A 21,364-nucleotide genomic window follows, 5' to 3' on the forward strand; every position below is an offset into this window, starting at 1 on the left:
GAGAAATTGCAGAAGAGAAAGATCTGATCCGTGTCTTCAGAATGGCTTTCACAAAAGGAACAGGGGACAATTTCTATATTAAATTTCTGATTTAGGAATTTGTAAGAAGGATAAATCTCATTAAAAATTCTGAAGTGTATTTCTTTAGCTTTAGGAGGAACAGGAGGAACATCTCATCAGCATCTTTATGCCAGAAGGTATTGCATTAACAACAGTGAAAAACTCTTCCGGGTGACAGGCAAAGCCATGTTTCAAAGTAAAAGCATTATAGTCTAAAATGTGACCCTGTTCATCCATTAGATCTCTTACTGACCATATACTTCTGTTTAACCAATTCTTATAGCATAAAGATCTGTTCCTGTGCAATATATATTTGTTGTTCCAAACTGAAGCATTATGAGGTGTAAAATTGTGTGTATGTGCCAATTTCCAAAATAAGAGTACTAAGAGGGCTTAGTTTCACTTGGAGTTTAGATAAATCAAAATCACATTTGAGAAAAAATGTAATTCCACCAAGTTCTTGAAACAAAGCTGATGAAACTGTAAACCAAAAACTCTCTTCTTTACATAGAAACATTTTTAACCATTTAAGTTTTAACAAAATATTCATGTTTTCAAATTTAATTACATTCAAACCACCTTGTTCATAGGATTTTGTAGTGTCTGCTTTTTTTATATAATGGGCTTTGTGCTTCCAAATAAAATTAGAAATTTTTTGGGAGCATATTTTAATGAAATTTGAGGGAGGAGCCAAAGAAAGAGCGGGATAAATCAGTCTTGATAAATATTCAACCTTCGTTAGCAAGATTCGGCCAAAAATGGAAATGTCTCTTTGTAACCAGCAATTTAATATTCGGTTTACTTTTTGCAAGTTATTATCAAAATGTTCTTTCGTACTTAATTTCTGGTCTTTGGTAACACTATAATGCCTAGATTCTTAGATTCAACTGGAGTCCTGATGCCTTAGAAAAAACATTAACTAATGAGATAGCCAGAGGAATTTGGTCTTTGTCTTTTAAGAACAGTGTAGTATCGTCTGCCAATTGACTAATTGCTAAACTTTTACCAAATACTTAGAATTTTTGTACCGTTTGATCATGAATAACTAAAGTAGACAACATATCCGCAGCCAAAATGAATAAAAGAGGGGACAGAGGGCATCCCTGCCTTATTCCACGACTAACAGGAAATCTTTGTGATGTACCATAGGGAAGAGAAATAGAACTGTTCATACCTTTATAGATCATTTTTATAATATTGACAAAGTGCTCACCAAAACCAAAGCTTTCTAAAGCTTTAAATAAAAACCTGCGTCAAAGGCTTTCTTAAAGTCTAAGAAAAGAATATATCCATCATCCTCTATCAAGTGATTGTATTCTACCATATCCATTACTAGCCTTACATTATTGTGAATGGATCTTTCTTTAAGAAATCCCGATTGAACCTCATTAACTACTCCATTAAGTCCTTTTTTCAATCGATTGACAAAGACGTGTGTGAAAATTTTTAGTCACTGTTAAGTAAAGTGATTGTGCGGAAATTATCTAAAAATCTATGATCTTTATCTGGTTTGGGGATTAATGTAATCAAGCCTTGACTCATTGTGGGGCCCAATGAACCATCTTCAATAGATTCAATAAGGGCATTAAACAGTAACATTTTCAAATCATTCCAAAAAAATGTATAAACATTTCCTGTAAGGCCGTCAGGACCAGGCGATTTGTTTGATTTGAGTTTGTGTACAGCTAAATCGAGTTCTTCCATACATAATTGTGCATCACAAAGATCTCTTAATTCATTGTCAATCTTAGGAATAAAATGTCAATTTTTTTTAAAAAAGTCATCACACTCCTTTGGAAAAGAATTAGACAAATACAAGTCACTGTAGAAATTATGTATTTCTTTGCTTATTATTTTAGGATCAGGATTGTATGTATGAACGCGTTTTTCTCTCATTTCCTAAGGTTTGTGCGTGTGAGTAAAGAAGCATAAACATGGGGCTCTTCAGAAGGTTTAGAGAAATTTTTCAAACTAGGAGAAAGAAGAAATCTGAGCAGATTGCTGAAATGAAGGAGAAGCTTGAACACATGGAGAAAGTAGTAAAAGATTTGGATCCGATGATAGAGAAGATAACAAAAGAGAAAAAAGAGAAAGTCTTTCTGCTACAGACGGTGCAAAAGCTGAAGGCTATTTTGGCTATTGAGCGAAAGCAGCGGGAACAGGATATAACTGAGAGAAGCCAGAGCTGGGCAAGAGAACAAAAACAACTGGAGGAACGTGCTGCTCAGCTCGAGGTCACTTTGGAACAGACCTCCATTGAGCTCCAGTCTTTCCTGAAAATCCTTAAGCAAAACCCCAAATACCTCCAGAACATCACTAAGCTTCTGTCTTCACTGAACCTCCATGAGGAACAAGAGAAAATTGTAGAACGTGAGAGAAAAAGCTGGGCCAGAGAACAAAAACAACTGCAGGAACGTGTCGCTCAGCTTGAGGCCACATTAAAAAGAAAGAAAGGAAAGAAGGCAAAACTAGACATGGAGATGCGTAATAACTTACAGCTCAAGACCACCAGGTCCCTCCAGGATTCCCTGAAACATTCTGAGGAAAAGAAGTGTGCAGATCATCAGAGTGATCATTTGAGGAGCGACAGAGAGCGACTGGAGAAACGTCTTGCTCTGCTGGTGACCACTTTGAATTTTGAACAAAATAAATTTGAAAAGGAAATAGGGATGATCAAACTAGACATGGAGGAGATGACCACCAGACACTTTCAAACCATCAGAGAGCTGCAGGATTCCCTGAATCACTCCAAGGAAAAAAAGTGTGCAGATCATGAGAGCGATCATTTGAGGAGCGACAGAGAGCGACAGGAGCAACGTCTTGCTCTGCTGGTGACCACTTTAAATTTTGAACAAAATAAATTTGAAAAGGAAATAGAGATGATCAAACTAGATATGGAGGAGATGACCAACGTACATTTTCAAACCATCAGAGAGCTGCAGGATTCCCTGAATCATTGTGAGGAAAAGAAAAATTATTTAATGAGAGACAGAGAACGACTGGAGGAACGTGTTGCTCAGCTGGAGGAAACTTTGGAATTTTAACAAAATAAATTTAGGAAAGAAAATAATGAAGGCCAAACTAGACATGGAGGAGATGATCACCTTACAGCTCCAAACCACCAGGGATCTCCAGAATTCCCTGATTCACTGTGAGGAAGAGAAGAAGACTGCAAAGGATGAGAGAGATCATTTGATGAAAAATAAATAAAAGGATAAACTAAAGGCCAAACGACAGATCAATTACTTTATACACAACTTCTTCAATAATTCATGAAGAACAGAAAATGGCAGCACTGGAGAGCAAAAAGTCTCTAAGCTCTGGGCAGGTTTAGATTCAGCATGTGAGCACATGTTATACATATAATAAAGTAAAAAAAATTGTTTATTGTAATATAAAAAAAAAAAAAAAGTTAAAATTGTGTGTTTTTTGTTTTTATTATTAAACTGTTGGACTTCATTTAAATTCAACTAAGAAATAAAATCCACATGATAAAATGTTGGGGAATGTGACAAAAGTAAATAATATTAAAATAAAGGTTAAAAAGTAAAACTAAATAAAAATGATATTTATTTATTTCAACAACTCCATTCAGTTTGATCAATTCAGTTAAAAAAAGATTTGGTTCAGTAATTTGACTCCTTTGAATCAGTTCAAGTAACTCAGTTCAAAAGAGTTAAATAATAAAGTCCAGAAGAGTCGGTTCACTGGTTTCCACTATTTCCACTATCATATGACACTCAGTCACATGACGCTAATTAAACAGTTCCTCATCGTCATTATCACACAATATGAACAGTTCAGACTCATATACACGTTACTGATCAACCAACACACATCTTTACCTTTTAATACCACAAAACTCACCAGAATCCCATTGTTCAAGATCTGAGTTTGCATTTTCTCTCACACAATGACATCAGTACACATCTAATTCCATATACAACCATTTTTACACATTACAAACTGTGTACTCACCAAAATCCAAAGAAATAAACACGTAGGTATGTATTTTATCCTCTTTGACTTTATTTTCTTGCTCTGAATTATGCTGCTGCTCATCTCTTCCATACATCATACATTCTTATAGGAAAACCAAGGACCAATTAACATCTGTTTACAGGCTGCATTTGGCCCTGGGACCAGATTTTGGATCCCCCTGAGATAACTAGAGTGCTCATGGAGAAGTTATTTCCAAATCTCCCAAAACACACTGAATTTGAAGATTAATTCAATTTTTCGAACTAAAAGTCTCAGCAATGAAGTCAGTCAATGTCAGTGAGATGTGCTCCTGCTGAAGAAGAGCAGTTCATGCTGAAACCCCTGCAACAGCTGGAGCTCTGTTCTTTATTAAACTCCACCATTTATAACTTCACACCAAAACACAATGAAGTTTCAATAATGTAATATTCATTTGTTGCTGGTTTCAGGAAAACATTCAATTCAATTTTCTTCTTTCATGCGTGTGTATCACAATCACTTCACAAGTTTCTCTTTAAGTTCTTATAAAATTACAATAATTACAATCCAGACCACTCGAAATCATTTACATTGTAGGACGGAGTCTTTATTTTTATTTGTAAATTATTATTATTATATCTAAATATCACTGTAATCACTCTGATCACATGTCCTGCTTTACACATGAGTCCCAAAGCACTTAAAGCACCAACAATAAAATAATATTATTTTAATACAAAATTACCTTCAAATATCAATCTAGAAAAATGGCCCTGAATCCTGTATGTACACAAAACAGACAAATGAAGCTCATTTAAAATGCTTTTACTTAATCTACATTCTGTTTATATGAAGTGTTTCCACAGTTTGCATGTTAATTGGCTGGATGGAGCATTTAAGCATTATGCATTTTATGTGAATTTATGAACCACATCTGGCTGGAAAAGACAAGTGTCCAAATACTTTTGAAAAGCAGCAGCTTCGGATTCGCGTTTCCACTGGGATTCAACTCTGTAATATTACTTTTGATTTTTATTATATGAAATATGGTATATTATATATTTGATATTATTTGTTTGGACTTTTCTTTCCTCAGCATCACTTGGATTTTCCTCCTGTAGCTCCGAGAGACGCCGTGTTCCAGGTGGAGGATGAAGACCCTCTGCCGGGATGAAGCGAACTGTACGACCCCTGGAACGGTGAGTTTCTGAGCTTTATGGATTTTATTTTCTTTAAAACACAGAGTTTATCATTTATTATTATTATAATTATTATTATTGAGAAACAAATCACCCATAAAATCCCCAAACAGGTGGAAAGGTGATCAGGACCATCGGTACCGGAGTGAAGAGGGGAAAAGAGATGTTCCTCATTTTATGTTTACTCCTGATCATTAGCATAAAGATCACAGACTTGCAGGAAAAAGTGGATACATTTGTCTAAAATAAATATATATAAGGGTGATGAAGGAAAAGTCAAATGAAGTTTGTCACTTTTTTATTTCTTGTCATTATTTGTTGTCCTCCCCATGTGCTGCTGTACACAGGTGAACAGAGACGTCCATTCCACACCAAACTTTTTACAGAAATCACCAAATCTTGATTTTATTACTGCTGAGATGATTTTATAGGAGTTTAGTTTCTTATTTTCATACCAATATAAAAAATCGCATACATATTATGGTGTAGTCGTGGACCAGTTGAGAAAACACTAAGTGCTTGTAAAAAGACTGGCGGCAGATCAAAATCAATCACATCTTTCATTAATGTTTTTTCTTTTTTAAATACATTTTTGGACTTGAATGTTTTCTAAAAAAAATATGTATTACAGTTAATTTACCTTGTAATTAATTTACCAGATTATTTTATTCTTATGATAATTTCTTACTTACAAACGTCTTGATAAGTAGATGATTATAATTGAAAGATAAACAGAGACTATAAATACTACCATGTGTTTAAGTAAAACATCTGTTTGTGTTCAGAGAAGGTAAGTATAATGAATAATCTAAGGGAAATTAAATAAAGTCTTGTTAAAAGTGCAGTGTTGTCAGGAAACAGAAGGAAGCGAGGCCAGGTAGCATGAATGAATGATTTATTTTCTAATAGCTCATAACACACATCTGACACGCGCTAATCACGTGTTCTCTCATTCTCTATTTTCAATGCACTTCTACTCCCCCTAATGGTCACTTTAAGTATAACAACAACAGGTCCCTAAATGCAGTACTAACTAATTAAACCTAAAATTAAACCCCATAATTTTTTTATCAAAATCACATTCCAAACTGCAAACACGTGTTTTCTAATAAATAATATAATTCTTAATATTTTAATACCCTACTGTGTCTAAACAGAGGAGCGCTATAGGAACTCGTGTAGGGTTTACAATCACACACCACTTCGCTTGTCTTTACACCACCCGTTTTCAGCTTCCGTGTCTGCGTTTGAATCATTGAAGCCCAGCCTCTTTTGTGACGTCGGTATCTCTGATAGCGCCCTCAACTGGCTTTTATTGTCATGACAACTTTGTTGTGGTGCTGTTCAACACAAACATTTACTGATCACAGCAATGAAGCGCAAACAAACAGCTGAAATGTTTTTAATTGTTTTTAGTGATAAGCGTCAATGTTTTGAACAATCCGCTCTCCAAGACACCAAAAAAGATTTTTCAGCCAGAAAGAGCGACTTTCAGAAGAAAGAAGGAGAAATAATGACAGATAATAAGACGGGTAACAGCTTTTATTTTGTAGATACATTTAATGTTGCCAAGTGCAGAGATAAAAAAGGCAACATCAGAAGGCCAATGAATGCCTACATGGTTTGGGCGAGGAAACAGAGGCCCATCTTTTCCAAGGCCAATCCAAATAGCAGCTCTGCAGAGATCAGCATGCAGCTTGGGATCCAGTGGAACAGACTGAGTGAAGAACAGAAGAAACCCTACTACACTGAATCATGGAGGCTTAAACAGGAACACGAACAGTTGTTTCCTGGTAGGTGAACTTTCTTTATGGACAAATGGCAAAATAACAAAACAAACACATCAATTCTGACACTTTTATTGTTTTTATGTTGCTTCTTACTCTTGAAATTTTTTTTTTCTATCATGTAGATTGGGTTTATAAACCGCTTCCAAAGAAGGGAAGGAGAAAAGGCAGTGTGCAGAGTAGTGACTCACAGAGGAGACCTGATCATCAACCAAACCACCACATAGTCATGAACATGCTAGAAGAAGTACCAGTCCATGACCTCGTGCCTGAAGTTAGTGATCAGTTCCCCGGCCTTAGCCACCAAGAACTGCTGTCTCCTAAAGACTTCTGCTTTGATCCTCCTCTTTTCCCTTCTGTTTCTGAGTCGACTTTCTGCCAGACCAAGTGAGTTAGTAAACTGCATTGGAACAGTTTCAGAAGAATGACATGCAAATGAAGTTTTACTCTGCATCTTAAATAATCGCCATAATCGCCACTCATTTACTTTAATATGCAGCTAAAATTGTGCACTTCTGTTTACAGCACCTGCTATGGGTCTGAGTGTACAAGCAGTGAGGTTCAGCTCGAGGACGAGGAGGAAATCACTTTGCTCAACAACGACATCTTTTCCATTTTAAATGAGGATTGTGACTTTTTTAACCAGTCTGAAGCCCTGAATCATACTGAAGACCCCCACAACAGCACAGAGATCCTGGATTCCGTACCAGCCTTTGACGTCGACAGCTTCGAGGATCTGTTGAAGCAACTTGAAGAAATGGAAAATGATTCAGGAATAGAGGAAGATGGTAAAATACGAACATTTCATGTACTTTAGTGTGCATGTTGTTTCACCATCTTCATTTTTTTTTTTTATTTAAATAAATAAAGATTTTGAATTTCAATCATGTCTAATGTCTCTTCATCACAGAGAGCATTCAATGATGGTATTTTTTTTCTTGAAATCCACTTTAGTAAAGTCAGTGATGTTTGATGTCCTTAAAGAAAAGGAATTTGACAGAAACTGAAGTTGAGGTATTTTCTTGCAGCTTTAGTGCTTTGTTCATTTTGAGCTCTGAAAGCAATATAGCTGACAGTTAATGTGGGGCAGAACCTGATTCACTTAAACATCTGTACTTTATAATTAATCACATGGATTGGCACAAGAAAGTGGATGATCTTTCAGCAGTCATTCTGACAGGGTTAACACTGGATTCACCTCACAACACCTGAACACTACTGCTGGATGGAGCAGCGGGTGCGTGCACGAGCGGCGGTTGGTGAATGGAGGGTGGAGCCGGGGGGAAACGAGCGGTGAGAAGCAGATCTGTGGCTGATGGGACTAATCAGTGTGCTCTGTTTTAGTGACTGGTGATGAGGAGAAAAAGGAGAAAGACACCGAGCAGAGCTGAGCACGTGTGTGTGTGTGTGTGTGTGTGTGTGTGTGTGTGTGTGTGTGTGTGTGTGTGTGTGTGTGATGTAAAGTGTTTGAGTAAATGTACTTTGTTACTGTACTTGAGTAACTATAAGTGACTTCTTGTCTGATGAACTGTTCTGTATTGGTCCTGTTTACTTCAATAGTAAGGAATGTAGACCTGAGATCCTGATTATTGGTCTTTTATTACCCATAAGGCAGTAATTTTTACCCTTTGTTGAGGCGTGACTCATTGTTTACATGAAGAAAACACAGTGCATGTAGGGGTACAGTCTCAGGAGCCCTGCAGTAAGTGTGCTGTGTGCATGTGATTGATGAATGTGCAGGTAGAAATTCAACTGAAACTGCATTCAATCTGGTTGATTATCAAGCAAGTTATTTTTTAACTACATTTAGGTTCCCTGTTATAGGATAACTTGCAATTTTGTAAATTCCAACTGTATTTCCATTCATTCCTGTTAATACCGAAATATTCCTGATAATTCATATGGGAAGTTTCCAGTCTTGAAAATTCCTGCAACCACATTCCTAGGAAATACATGAGCTGTTCCTTGGTCTTGGGCACAGGGATATTTTGCCTGCTCTTTTTTTTTCTTTTAAGTTTTACATTGTTCTGATATCAGATGCCCCAAGAAATTGCAGTTTAGACACAGAAGCTTTGTGTATGTGAGGATCCTCTATAATTATTTGGAGAAAGAGTCTGGTGTCATTATGCCATGGCTTGGGAAGTCGGGATGTTGTTAATAAATGTGAACTGATTTAATGTCATACAGTGTGTCTGTGTTCTACATTACAGTGGGGTCTGAGGTTCGGTTCCTACCTGTGTTTTTCTTGTTCTGCCTTCTGCTTCAAATTCCTACATGTTCTATGAAAACCACTTTACAGTAATTTTCTTTTCCCCCTTTTTCTTTTACTGTCTTCTATTTGTTTAAGTGTTTCTTTGAGGATACAACATACTATACAATACAATACAATACAATACAATACAATACAATACAATACAATACAATACAGGTGTGAATCTACCTGTATTTGAGAGTTTATTTGTTAATTATCCGCTAGGTGGCAGTAATGGCACACTTACCAGTAAGCTGTAGAAGAGCTCATGATCTTCATATCACTTCACTTCTGCCCTCAGACTCTCACTAGTGTACAGAGATGATTGTGGATTAAACATATTAATGTGTGAATGTTAGATTTTGCGATGTTTCTTCTTATTTAAATCTGTAAAAAATACCAGGACTTAAAGGTAAATAAAACCTGTGTTCCACACTCTTTATTGTTCTTTTACCAGGTTGTAAGTGTTCCACCTGCTGCAAGTGTTCCACCTGCTTTACTCCACTCCTACTGCTGTAGCGCCCCCTACCTCCACCCCCACCATTATACAGCCTGCACTTACATTATCACTGCTCATTCATTATTTTTATATTTTATAGTCATATTGTCTTTTATTGGATAGAAGATTTTGTGTTTTCTTCAAAAGGGAAATCAGATCTTTACATTTTTAGCACACAGTTTACAAAGTCACAGTTTGCTGGATCCTTCAGCAACAATTCAGCAGCCAAACCTAATGTAAATGTACCAATGCAGATTCATGTCATTGAAAAAGACCTTCATATGTCATTATCATCATCATTATTATTTTTAAGTTAATAATATACAATATGTGTCTTTACAGCCTGGTAGTCAAAGTCCATCTCCTTTAGCCAGTGATTTATCTGCATCCAGTCCTTCATCTGCATCCGGTCCTTCATCTGCATCCGGTCCTTCATCTGCATCCAGTCCTTCATCTGCAGCCACACCTGCTGTTTATTCCAGTTCTGCTCCTCTAATTATTTATTTCCGGTATTTTAAGCCACTCAGAGACTTGATATCATTTTACTGTTTATAAATATTTGTGCTAATATTATATAGTTGTGTTATGATTTTACTTTTGTGGATTTACTGCTATTTGTATCTATTGTTTTGTATTTGTATTTGTACCTTTGTGTGTTTGCATCAATTATAATTTATCGTTTGACATTTTTGTAGCATTTTCAGTCATTAAAAATAAAATGTTTTATTGTACATAGAACAGTGACTCATGAATTATTCTGTGAACCTGCTGAACCCATTATCATCTTCATTATTATTATCCTTATTATTTATATATATATTTTAAATGTTTGTTAAATGATGTAAACAATTATAAACTCAATCTGAACAGAGTGGGGATCCTGATTATGTTCCTCATCAAAAACCACTAAGAACGTGAACGTGATCTTCAGTCAATTTAGTGATCATCAGCACAGACCTCATAGTCCTCACCAGAGTCTGGATTCTTCTGAAAACACACACAAAAGCCCTACATCACCTCTAATCCTTTTCATCTAGTAGCAGCTCTACATTTAGCTGCAACTGCACTAATAATACATTACAAATGATACAAATGTACTATGATTTAAGTGAATCAATGCTTCAGTTCAGTGAGATTACAAGTTGGGTTTAAAGCTGTAGATTTTATAGGAGGGTGGATTTTATTTCTACATACTATTCTTTCCTTCAAAAAAGGATTAAGGGGATGATTTGGGAAAAGGTAGAGGTTTATTCATGTTTACTCCAATAACATCACTTGGGAAGGGCAGATTTGATTCTACCCCTCTGACATCTACTCGGGGGTCTGCCCTGGAGAATTAGTGAAATGAAACGGTACGTGGCAGGGAGCTCCACATCCCTGTAGTGTTGGTGGATGGAGCTCACGTGACTCTAAAGCAGATGAAGCATCAGTGGAATTCATGATGGAGATGCTGAACCAGCTGGACGTAGACACTTTTTATAGATTTATAGTGTTTTAAATGCCTTTATTATACAGTTACAGCAGTAGGAACTGTTATGAGAGCTGGTGCACAAATAGAGGAAACACCCACACATGCAGAATAAAATTAGAAAGAAGAATTACAAACTATTTGTATAAAATCTCTATGAAATAAATGAAAATCATCAGGCTATAATACTGCACTGTATGTCACTGGCTAAAAAAGAGCTTTTGTAGTTTTAAAAATATTGATACATTTAAAGCTTTGATTTTATAAATATGTATGAATGAAGGTTTAAAAGTGTGATGTTGATTTGTTGCTGGTTTCAGGAAAATATTTATTAAAATGTTCTTCTTTCATGCATGTGTATCACAATCACTTGACAAGTTCCTCTTAAAGTTCTTATAAAATGTTTAATAATCACGATTCAAAACACTCGAAAACATTTACATTGTGGATTGTTTTTATTTATTTTCCTAAATAATATAATAATAAAAAAAGAAGTATATAAACATAAAAAATATAATAACGTGCAATATTAATATCATATTTTTTTTTATTATTATTATTATTATTATTATAAATATATGTTTTTCTTCTTGTTCTTCCTCTTTTTCTTTGTGCCAAAGAGCATCTTTGTTTCCTGAAAGAAAAATGCAGAGGAGTTTTAGTCTACACATCATGTGTGTGTGTGTGTGTGTGTGTGTGTGTGTGTGTGTGTGTGTGTGTGTGTGTGAGGATACTCACCGACTTGACTCCTGCTTTTCCTGTTTTTAGGATCATGTTCATTTCATGCACCTGCACACAAACACACACATATACACTTCTATCACACGTGTGTCACGTGCATATAAAGAGTGAATAGAGGAGTGATGTGTGTGATTATGAATAGATGTAAATGAGGAATTGGTGGGTGGGGTTTTGTTACCACATGACCAAAACTTAATCATCATATTAATATAATATTATTTAACATAATAATACACTCGTTACTACAACCACTTATTACAAATCATTCCTAAATATAATATTAGTGTGTGTGTGTGTGTGTGTGTGTGTGTGTGTGTGTGTGTGTTTGCTCACTTTTGTTTGCAGAAGATCAGGATCAGAAATCATCTTCATGATTTCAAAGTTGTTTTCACTCCCAATCAGCATCCATGAAATTTTATTCGCTTCAGCCGGGTGGATTTTCTCTACCAGAGGCAACAGGTGATCATCTGCAGAGCGAGAGAGAGAGAGAGAGAGAGAGAGAGAGAGAGAGAGAGAGAGAGAGAGAGAGAGAGAGAGAGAGAGAGAGAGAGTGTGAGTTACTGAAACTGCTTGTGTGTGTGTGTGTGTGTGTGTGTGTGTGTGTGTGTGTGTGTGTGTGTGTGTGTGTGTGTGAGTGTAACACTTACGTGCCATCTGGATCTGCATTTCAAAATCTGCAGACTCCAACATGTAAATGGTTAAGCGCTTCTGGGGTGCTGCAGCCATGGATACATCCTGCACATCTGGAACATGAGATGAAGCTGGACTCTGTTCTAGAGCTGGAACATGAGGTGGAGCTGGACTCTGTTCTACAGCTGGAACATGAGATGGAGCTGGACTCTGTTCTACAGCTGGAACATGAGGTAGAGCTGGACTTTGTTCTACAGCTGGAACATGAAATGAAGCTGGACTTTGTTCTACAGCTGGAACATGAGGTGGAGTTGGACTCTGTTCTACAGCTGGAACATGAGATGAAGCTGGACACTGTTCGACAAATGGAACATGAGATGGAGTTGGACTCTGTTGTACAGCTGGAACATGAGGTAGAGCTGGACTCTGTTCTACAGCTGGAACATGAAATGAAGCTGGACTTTGTTCTACAGCTGGAACATGAGGTGGAGCTGGACTCTGTTCTACAGCTGGAACATGAGGTGAAGCTGGACTTTGTTCTACAGCTGGAACATGAGATGAAGCTGGACTCTGTTCTACAGCTGGAACATGAGGTGGAGCTGGACTTTGTTCTACAGCTGGAACATGAGGTGGAGCTGGACTTTGTTCTACAGCTGGAACATGAGATGGAGCTGGACTCTGTTCTACAGCTGGAACATGAGATGGAGCTGGACTTTGTTCTACAGCTGGAACATGAGATGGAGCTGGACTCTGTTCTACAGCTGGAACATGAGGTGGAGTTGGACTCTGTTCTACAGCTGGAACATGAGATGAAGCTGGACTCTGTTCTACAACTGGAACATGAGATGGAGTTGGACTCTGTTGTACAGCTGGAACATGAGATGGAGCTGGACTCTGTTCTACAGCTGGAACATGAGGTGGAGTTGGACTCTGTTCTACAGCTGGAACATGAGATGGAGTTGGACTCTGTTGTACAGCTGGAACATGAGATGGAGCTGGACTCTGTTCTACAGCTGGAACATGAGGTGGAGCTGGACTCTGTTCTTCAGCTGGAACTTGAGGTAGAGCTGGACTCTGTTCTTCAGCTGGAACTTGAGGTAGAGCTGGACTCTGTTCCACAGCTGGAACTTGAGGTAGAGCTGGTTTCTCATCCACAGTTGTGCACTCTTCTACAGCAGGAACTGTGTTTACTGCTGGGGCATTTTCTTTATTTCGCTCTCCCTTCTGGCTTGGTGTGAAGGGAGTCATATTCTGAGTCTGTAACACAAAGACACACACAGCTGTAAACACTTCATTCCATTTTGTTTTATCAGATCATCATCACTGCTAGCAAAAAGCTCTTGAGGGAACCAGCTAGAGGAGGATCTTTAACCTTTTCAGCCAGTAACCCATTTAACTGCAATATTGAACTTCAGCATCAAATCATTTTAATGGGGACAGCATGGGGTGGTAGATGTTTAGGGTACAGTCTTCACCTGCACATTCTTCATCCTTTGCACGTTATGATGGACAGGGTTATCCTGGTGTTCTGGTCTCAGTAAGGTCTTCTGCTTGTTAATGAAGACCTGGGTGTGGTGGTTCTTCTCAGTCTCGCGCTCCTTACGAGACTTAAAGTGTTGGATGGAGCTGTAACACAACAGAGACACTGCTCTTAGACACCGCTGTTAGTCTTTATGCCGACACCAGAAAAATTACCCCTGATGCTGACTGAAATCCCCTCATATGACCAAACCCACACTTTATATTAATAGCTTACACTTTATGGCCGTTAAGAAGTTTGCCATTGAGTTTCTCTTTTGCCAAATTCGCCGCCTCTGGAGACTCAAATTGGACGTATCCATATCCTTTTGTCCCCGTCTTGTAACGGACAACCTTCAGGAGAGACACGTCATGTCAACACACAATTCATATCAAACAGATCTAATACAGGACTTTAGTAGAAAACATGCTAATCATGCTATACAGATGTTATTCAAATCCAAACAGTTTAAAGCACAAACCCTGCATGACAGAATCTTCCCAAAGACTGAGAACAGGTCAAAAAGGGCCATGCTGTCAATCTTCTCCAGGTCCAAGTTCTTGATGAACAGGTTTCCGTTGCCGCTTTTCCTCATGGTGGAATCCCTCTGAGACCACATGACTCTCATAGGGTTCCCCATAAGGAGCTCACAATTAAGTGTTGCCAACGCTCGCTCAGCTGAGGAAACAAAATTCATTACAGGTCATTCATTTCAGTAAAAAAGACTGGGGAAAGATGGGTGAGGAGAAAACACTCTCAAATTTTATTTAAGGCACAAAACCTGACCATATTCACATAATAAAGTAGTAAAATAATACAGAAATTACTCCTGGAGTATTAAGTAGACAATAAACTGGTATGGATGCAGAAATAGTGTATCGGGGTTTAATGAGGATTTAATTACCATCGGCTCGCTGGTAAAAGTTGACGTAGGCGTAACTGAGTGAAACGCCGGTGTTCCAGTTCCTGCAGATCCGGATGGAGTGAACGTGGCCCACAGAGCTGAATTTCTCCATCAGCATGTTTTCTGTCACTTCATGGTGCAGATCACCAACATACAGTGCTGAAATACTCGAATTCATTTTTATCTAAAAAAAACAACAAACAAACAAACAAACTGTCAGTTATAAACAAGAGAATAAACACCAAACCAAACCTACAGTCTTAAACAGAAAAACATCAGTATGAGTGAACTACAATCAGTTTCTACTCTAAAATGTTAAAAGATTGTAAAACATACAGGTTTAAAAGATCTTACATTTCTACATTTCTCAGTACAAAAATTAAGTTAACAAAAAGCAAACAAAACAGTCTAAAAAGTATTCAGAATAACTATATATATAGCAAAGCTACTTATCAGGTACCTAATAGACAGTAGTAGATGAATAGTTATAATGTTTATCAGTCGCTGCTGCTGCTTTTATTGCTTCTGTGTGTTTGTTTGATGGTTGTCAAGGGGATACTAGAATTTTGATGATGACGTCATAGAAACGTTTCTGCAGTATCACTTTGGTCACATGACCAGTTGGACACATGAATCACAGACACTTGAATCACAGACACTATAGAAATATTATTTTAATACAAAACTAACTAAAAATAAAAATGGTCCTGAATCCTGCATGTACACAAAACAGACCAATGAATCCCATTTAAAATGCTTTCAGTGATTCTACATCCTGCGCCTGATCTACACTGTGTGGACAAATGTATTGAGTCTAAATCTGACTAAAAAAATTAAGATTAAAAAAGCGATAATATTTCCAGAAATGTTGCAGTGAGCAGAAATGGACATTTCGGCTAATGGTGTAGGAGACATCATCATTAGCCTCATGCTAGCCGTGTTTGCTAGCGCTGTTTTTGTGTTAGCTAGTTTCTTAGAAAATTTTACTAAAAGTTGATCAAAAGACAAATACATTCGTTATTAAGACCCTTATAGTTTATTTATAGCGCACTAAATGCAGAATATTTAGACCGACGATGAAAACTATTGAAGCTAAGATTATTTAGCTGGCTAATTAGCCTAGCTCAGTGGTTCTCAAAGATATGACAGGTGGGGCGCAATGAACGGCAGGATTTATTTATTTATTTGTTCTTCATTTATTTGTGACATTGACCACAAAAAAACAAGCATGTAATTCAGCACAAGCAGACAAAAAAGGTAGATGGTGGGAGCTTAAACCAAAAAATCAGCCTTAAAGAAAATATAACTGTTTTATCCTGCTCCTTTTGCCACATCTCATCTCTGAGATTTTTCAGATGTTGCTACACTGAAAACTAAACACAGATCTCAGCTCAATATTGAACATGACTTGAGAGTGACAGTATTAAGTCTACAACCCCGTTTTGAAAAGATTTATGAAATGAATTTGCTCTATTTTGCACAGACTGCAAAGTGACAAAGTCCAAGAGATAACACAACTACACCTTTATTTTCTCTATTTTTGTTTTTGATGCTACTTGATGTTCATTTAGAATTGGATAGTTCAATAAATTAGACATTTTTTAAACTTAAAGAATTTCATTATCCTTTTTTGAGGTGACGGAGGACAGGTGGGTTTAAAAATCCACCCCTCTGAAGTGGTAAATGGCAGAAAAAGATTGAGAATCACTGCATTAAAACACAAACAGAAGTCACATTAGTACAGAATGGAGCATAAAGCACGTCCTGATAGTGCCGCTAGAGGGCAGTGTGAGACTGAGAGTTGAGGATGTGAGCTGTGTGAAGCTGGGGATCGATAGTCTGTTAAGGGGTGGGAAGAGGGGAAAAGAAGGGGAAGGAGGGACAAGAGAAAAAGGAGAAAGAAAAAATAGAAAAATGGAAGAAAATGAAAGGAAATGGAAAGATGATGGACATTTGTTATGGTTTTAGCAAACTGCCTTTTTATCTGCTTCCCAGGGAGAATCTCTGATGTGAATGATGCCGGTTTGAATCTTACCTCAGACACCGCTGAAATCCCCCTTTATATGTCATTATATGATAATATGATTATATGATAATGACATATAAAAGTCTTTTTAAATTACATAAAAGTGCAGGCTGTATAATGGTGGGGGTGGAGGTAGAGGGCACTACAGCAGTAGGAGTGGAGTAAAGCAGGTGAAACAATTCAATACCATATTTGGATCCAAATGAGGTTTCTTAATGAGGGGCTTAATAACTGCTAACTTGAGGGATTTATGGACGTGACCTAAAGATAGTGAGGAGTTAATAATATTGAGAAGAGGCTCACCAGCTGTATGTAACACTTCCTTCAATAGATGAGTAGGAATGGGATCTAACTGACATGTTGTTGATTTAGCTTTGGTAATAACATTATAAAGCTCTTCCTGTCCTGTACATGTAAAACAGTGTAGTTGTGGAGTTGTAGGTGAGATTGTGTCAGGAGATGCTGTCAGAGGTTGGACCGCCACAATTGTTTTTCTAATGCTATACATTTTTTCAGTGAAGAAATTCATAAAGTCGTCACTACTAAACTGTGATGGAACACATTTTTCAGATCCCTGATTTGTAGTTAATTTAGCTACTGTACTGAAAAGGAACCTGGGATGGTTTTTGTTGTTTTCTATGAGTTTGTTTAGGTGTTCAGCTCTAGCAGCTTTTAGCGCCTGTCTGTAGCTGAGCATACTGTCTTTATACGCAATTCTAAATACCTCCAATTAAGTTTTCCTCCATTTTCTCTCCAGATTACGTGCTGTTCTCTTGAGGGCATGCGTATGACTATTATACCAAGGTGCAGGTGCTTGTTCTCTAACCTTTTTTAACCGGATGGGGGCAACAGTGTCTAATGTGCTAGTGAGGATAAGGTCTATGTTGTTAGCCATTTCATAAAGATTATTAGCAGTTATGGGTTTAGTAAGAAATTGAGATAAATCAGGCAGGTTATTTATGAATCTGTCCTTAGCGGTCTGAACAATAGTCCTACCAAGTCGATAACGTGGTGAAACACGGCTAATCTGCTCTACCGGTAGTGTGTACAGTATGAGGTAATGGTCAGTGATGTCATCACTCTGAGGTAAAATATCTATATCAGTGACGTCTGCTCCGTGGGATCTTATTAAGTCTAGTGTGTGGTTAAAACGATGAGTTGGTCCGGTGACGTTTTGTTTAACCCCAAAAGAGTTTAATAAGTCGACAAATGATAATCCTAGAGCATCGTTTACATCATCTACATGAATATTAAAATCTCCTACAAGCAGCACTTTATCATTGTGATCATCTCATTTACAATCAGTGCTTTGGGTGCAAGTGATCTGATGTTTAAAAGACCAAACTTTAGAACTTTTTGGTGTTTGTTTATCTGGCATTTTTCAGTTTTAACTGCAATAAGATTATTTCTGGATCTTGTGTATTTAATTCTTGGTTTTACTACATGAGGAATAGATACGGTTTCTATAAACTGGACTGTGTGTGAACTTGTAACTATTTGGTTTCTTGTATAAATGTTCTCATAGTCGTAAATTTCCTGATGTCTTACCAGTCAGATGGTGTGAAGTATCCTAGAGATGTTATCTGATAGCACTGCTGCTCCAACTCTGCTGGGGTGCAGGCCATCAGGGTGGAAGAACCTCGGACGCTTCCAGAAACAGTTCCAGTTATTAATAAAGAGAAGTTTGTGCTCTCGACACCATGACTGTAACCATTCATTTAGTGCAAAGAGTCTACTAAACTTCTCAGCCCCTCGCTGGTAAGTGGGAAGAGGTCCTAACACTATGATCCTCGTTGTGGGTGATGTGCTGCGTACCGTCTCCACCAGGATCCTGAAATCCCTCTTTAAGATCACCGTTTGCCTCAGCCGGGTGTCGTTCGTTCCGGCATGAAGAACAACCGCTGCGAAGTTCTCGTTCAGGATCGCTGGTACCTGCGCAGCGACATCGAGAACACGAGCACCAGGAAAACAGCGAGTGTGCACCTTACCTTTGTCTCTGGATCTCCAAGAATCACAGTATGACGTTCCGTCTCGCAGAGAGGGGCGAAGCGGTTCTCGGTCGAGATCTCGAAGGCCGGTGGTGGTGGTGGGGGAGACGTCCTCGACCGGGGCTTGGCTCGTGTCTTCCGCTGCTGCAGCATCCAGGGTCCGTGGGCCTGGGCAGAGAAACACGCGGAGTTGAGGTGCTGGGAGCGTTAGATTCAACCCGGGAATTTACCTGGGACGAGTGAGCGTCCACCTGGGATGTTTCCAGCACCGCATTCCGCTCTCACAGCTGGGCATCGAACGAGTTCTCACCTGTGCTCAAAGGCAGACACACAGCCGGCATAGTGCTTATAATAGCAGATAGAGTTAAGATACAGAGATGTGATAAAGTGAGAGGGAATGAATATAGTCAACACCAGTGATAGTCGAGTTAACTAACTACAGGCACAAAACAGAAAGCCAAAAAAACAATTTAGGATTATTAAAAGAGGAAAAAAGGAGAGATTAATAGTAAAGTTTGTTTGAAAACGCAGAGAGAAATACAAACACGTAACTCGCGGCAAACAAGTCAAACACAAGAAGCTACGTCAAAGTGCTGTCATGAGACAAAACACTTGGCCATGCTGTCACCATCATCATCATCAGTTTAGGGGCATCAGGAAAGTCTGCAGAAAAAAACTAACCGTACCACAGACTGAAAATACACTGTTTAGATAAAATACATCACCAACAACAAGACACAATTGTCTTCTCTCTCTGTATGTTTCTTACTTCAGTGTAGAAAACTCTTAGTGAGGAACATCTCTTTTACTCCATCACAGGTCTGCACATGCAACAACTGCACTGTAACATCATCACTTCTACATGAGTTCTTCTACAGCTTACCGGTAAGTGTGCCATTACTGCCACCTAGCGGATAATTTACAAATACACTCATCATGACAGGTAGGTTCACACCTGTATTGTATTGTATTGTATTGTATTGTATTGTATGTTGTATGCTCAAAGAAACACTAAAAAAAAATAAAGAACAGAAAAAGAAAAAGGGAAAAAGAAAATGACTGTAAATTGGTTTTCATAGAACATGTAGGAATTTGAAGCAGAAGAAAAACACAGGTAGGAACCGAACCTCAGACCCCACTGTAATGTAGAACACAGAGACACTGTATGACATTAAATTGGTTCACATTTATTAACAACATCCCGACTTCCCAAGCCATGGCATAATGACACCAGACTCTTTCTCCAAATAATTATAGAGGATCCTCACATACACAAAGCTTCTGTGTCTAAACTGCAATTTCTTGGGGCATCTGATATCAGAACAATGTAAAACTTAAAAGAAAAAAAAAAGGCAGGCAAAATATCCCTGTGCCCAAGACCAAGGAACAGCTCATGTATTTCCTAGGAATGTGGTTGCAGGAATTTTCAAGACTGGAAACTTCCCATATGAATTATCAGGAATATTTCGGTATTAACAGGAATGAATGGAAATACAGTTGGAATTTACAAAATTGCAAGTTATCCTATAACAGGGAACTTAAATGTAGTTAAAAAATAACTTGCTTGATAATCAACCAGATTGAATGCAGTTTCAGTTGAATTTCTACCTGCACATTCATCAATCACATGCACACAGCACACTTACTGCAGGCCTCCTGAGACCGTACCCCTACATGCACTGTGTTTTCTTCATGTAAACAATGAGTCACGCCTCAAAAAAGGGTAAAAACCACTGCCTTATGGGTAATAAAAGACCAATAATCAGGATCTCAGGTCTACATTCCTTACTATTGAAGTAAACAGGACCAATACAGAACAGTTCATCAGACAGGAACACACACTGATTAGTCCCATCAGCCACAGATCTGCTTCTCACCGCTCGTTTCCCCCCGGCTCCACCCTCCATTCACCAACCGCCGCTCGTGCACGCACCCGCTGCTCCATCCAGCAGTAGTGTTCAGGTGTTGTGAGGTGAATCCAGTGTTAACCCTGTCAGAATGACTGCTGAAAGATCATCCACTTTCTTGTGCCAATCCATGCGATAAATTATAAAGTACAGATGTTTAAGTGAATCAGGTTCTGCCCCACATTAACTGTCACCTATATTGCTTTCAGAGCTCAAAATGAACAAAGCACTAAAGCTGCAAGAAAATACCTCAACTTCAGTTTCTTTAAGGACATCAAACATCACTGACTTTACTAAAGTGGATTTCAAGAAAAAAAATACCATCATTGAATGCTCTCTGTGATGAAGAGACATTAGACATGATTGAAATTCAAAATCTTTATTTTTTTAAATAAAACTTTATATTAGAATTTAAAATAAATTAA

General features: G+C 37.9%; 1 protein-coding gene and 1 long non-coding RNA gene across 2 annotated transcripts in view; one reads left to right on the forward strand and one right to left on the reverse strand.

Moving 5' to 3' along the window:
- Positions 1–21,364, forward strand: part of LOC310724928 (uncharacterized protein) — a 254,798-nt gene that overhangs the window by 217,849 nt on the left and 15,585 nt on the right. The gene's annotated exons all lie outside the window — the stretch shown is intronic.
- On the reverse strand, positions 14,711–15,536 carry LOC310733672. Its single transcript, XR_014535845.1, has 3 exons — positions 15,479–15,536; positions 15,019–15,202; positions 14,711–14,792 (listed from the first exon to the last, which is right to left on the reverse strand). It is a non-coding gene; the product is annotated as an uncharacterized lncRNA (long non-coding RNA).

Source organism: Silurus aristotelis, assembly GCF_946808225.1.
Source record: "Silurus aristotelis genome assembly, chromosome: 1".
NCBI lineage: Eukaryota > Metazoa > Chordata > Actinopteri > Siluriformes > Siluridae > Silurus > Silurus aristotelis.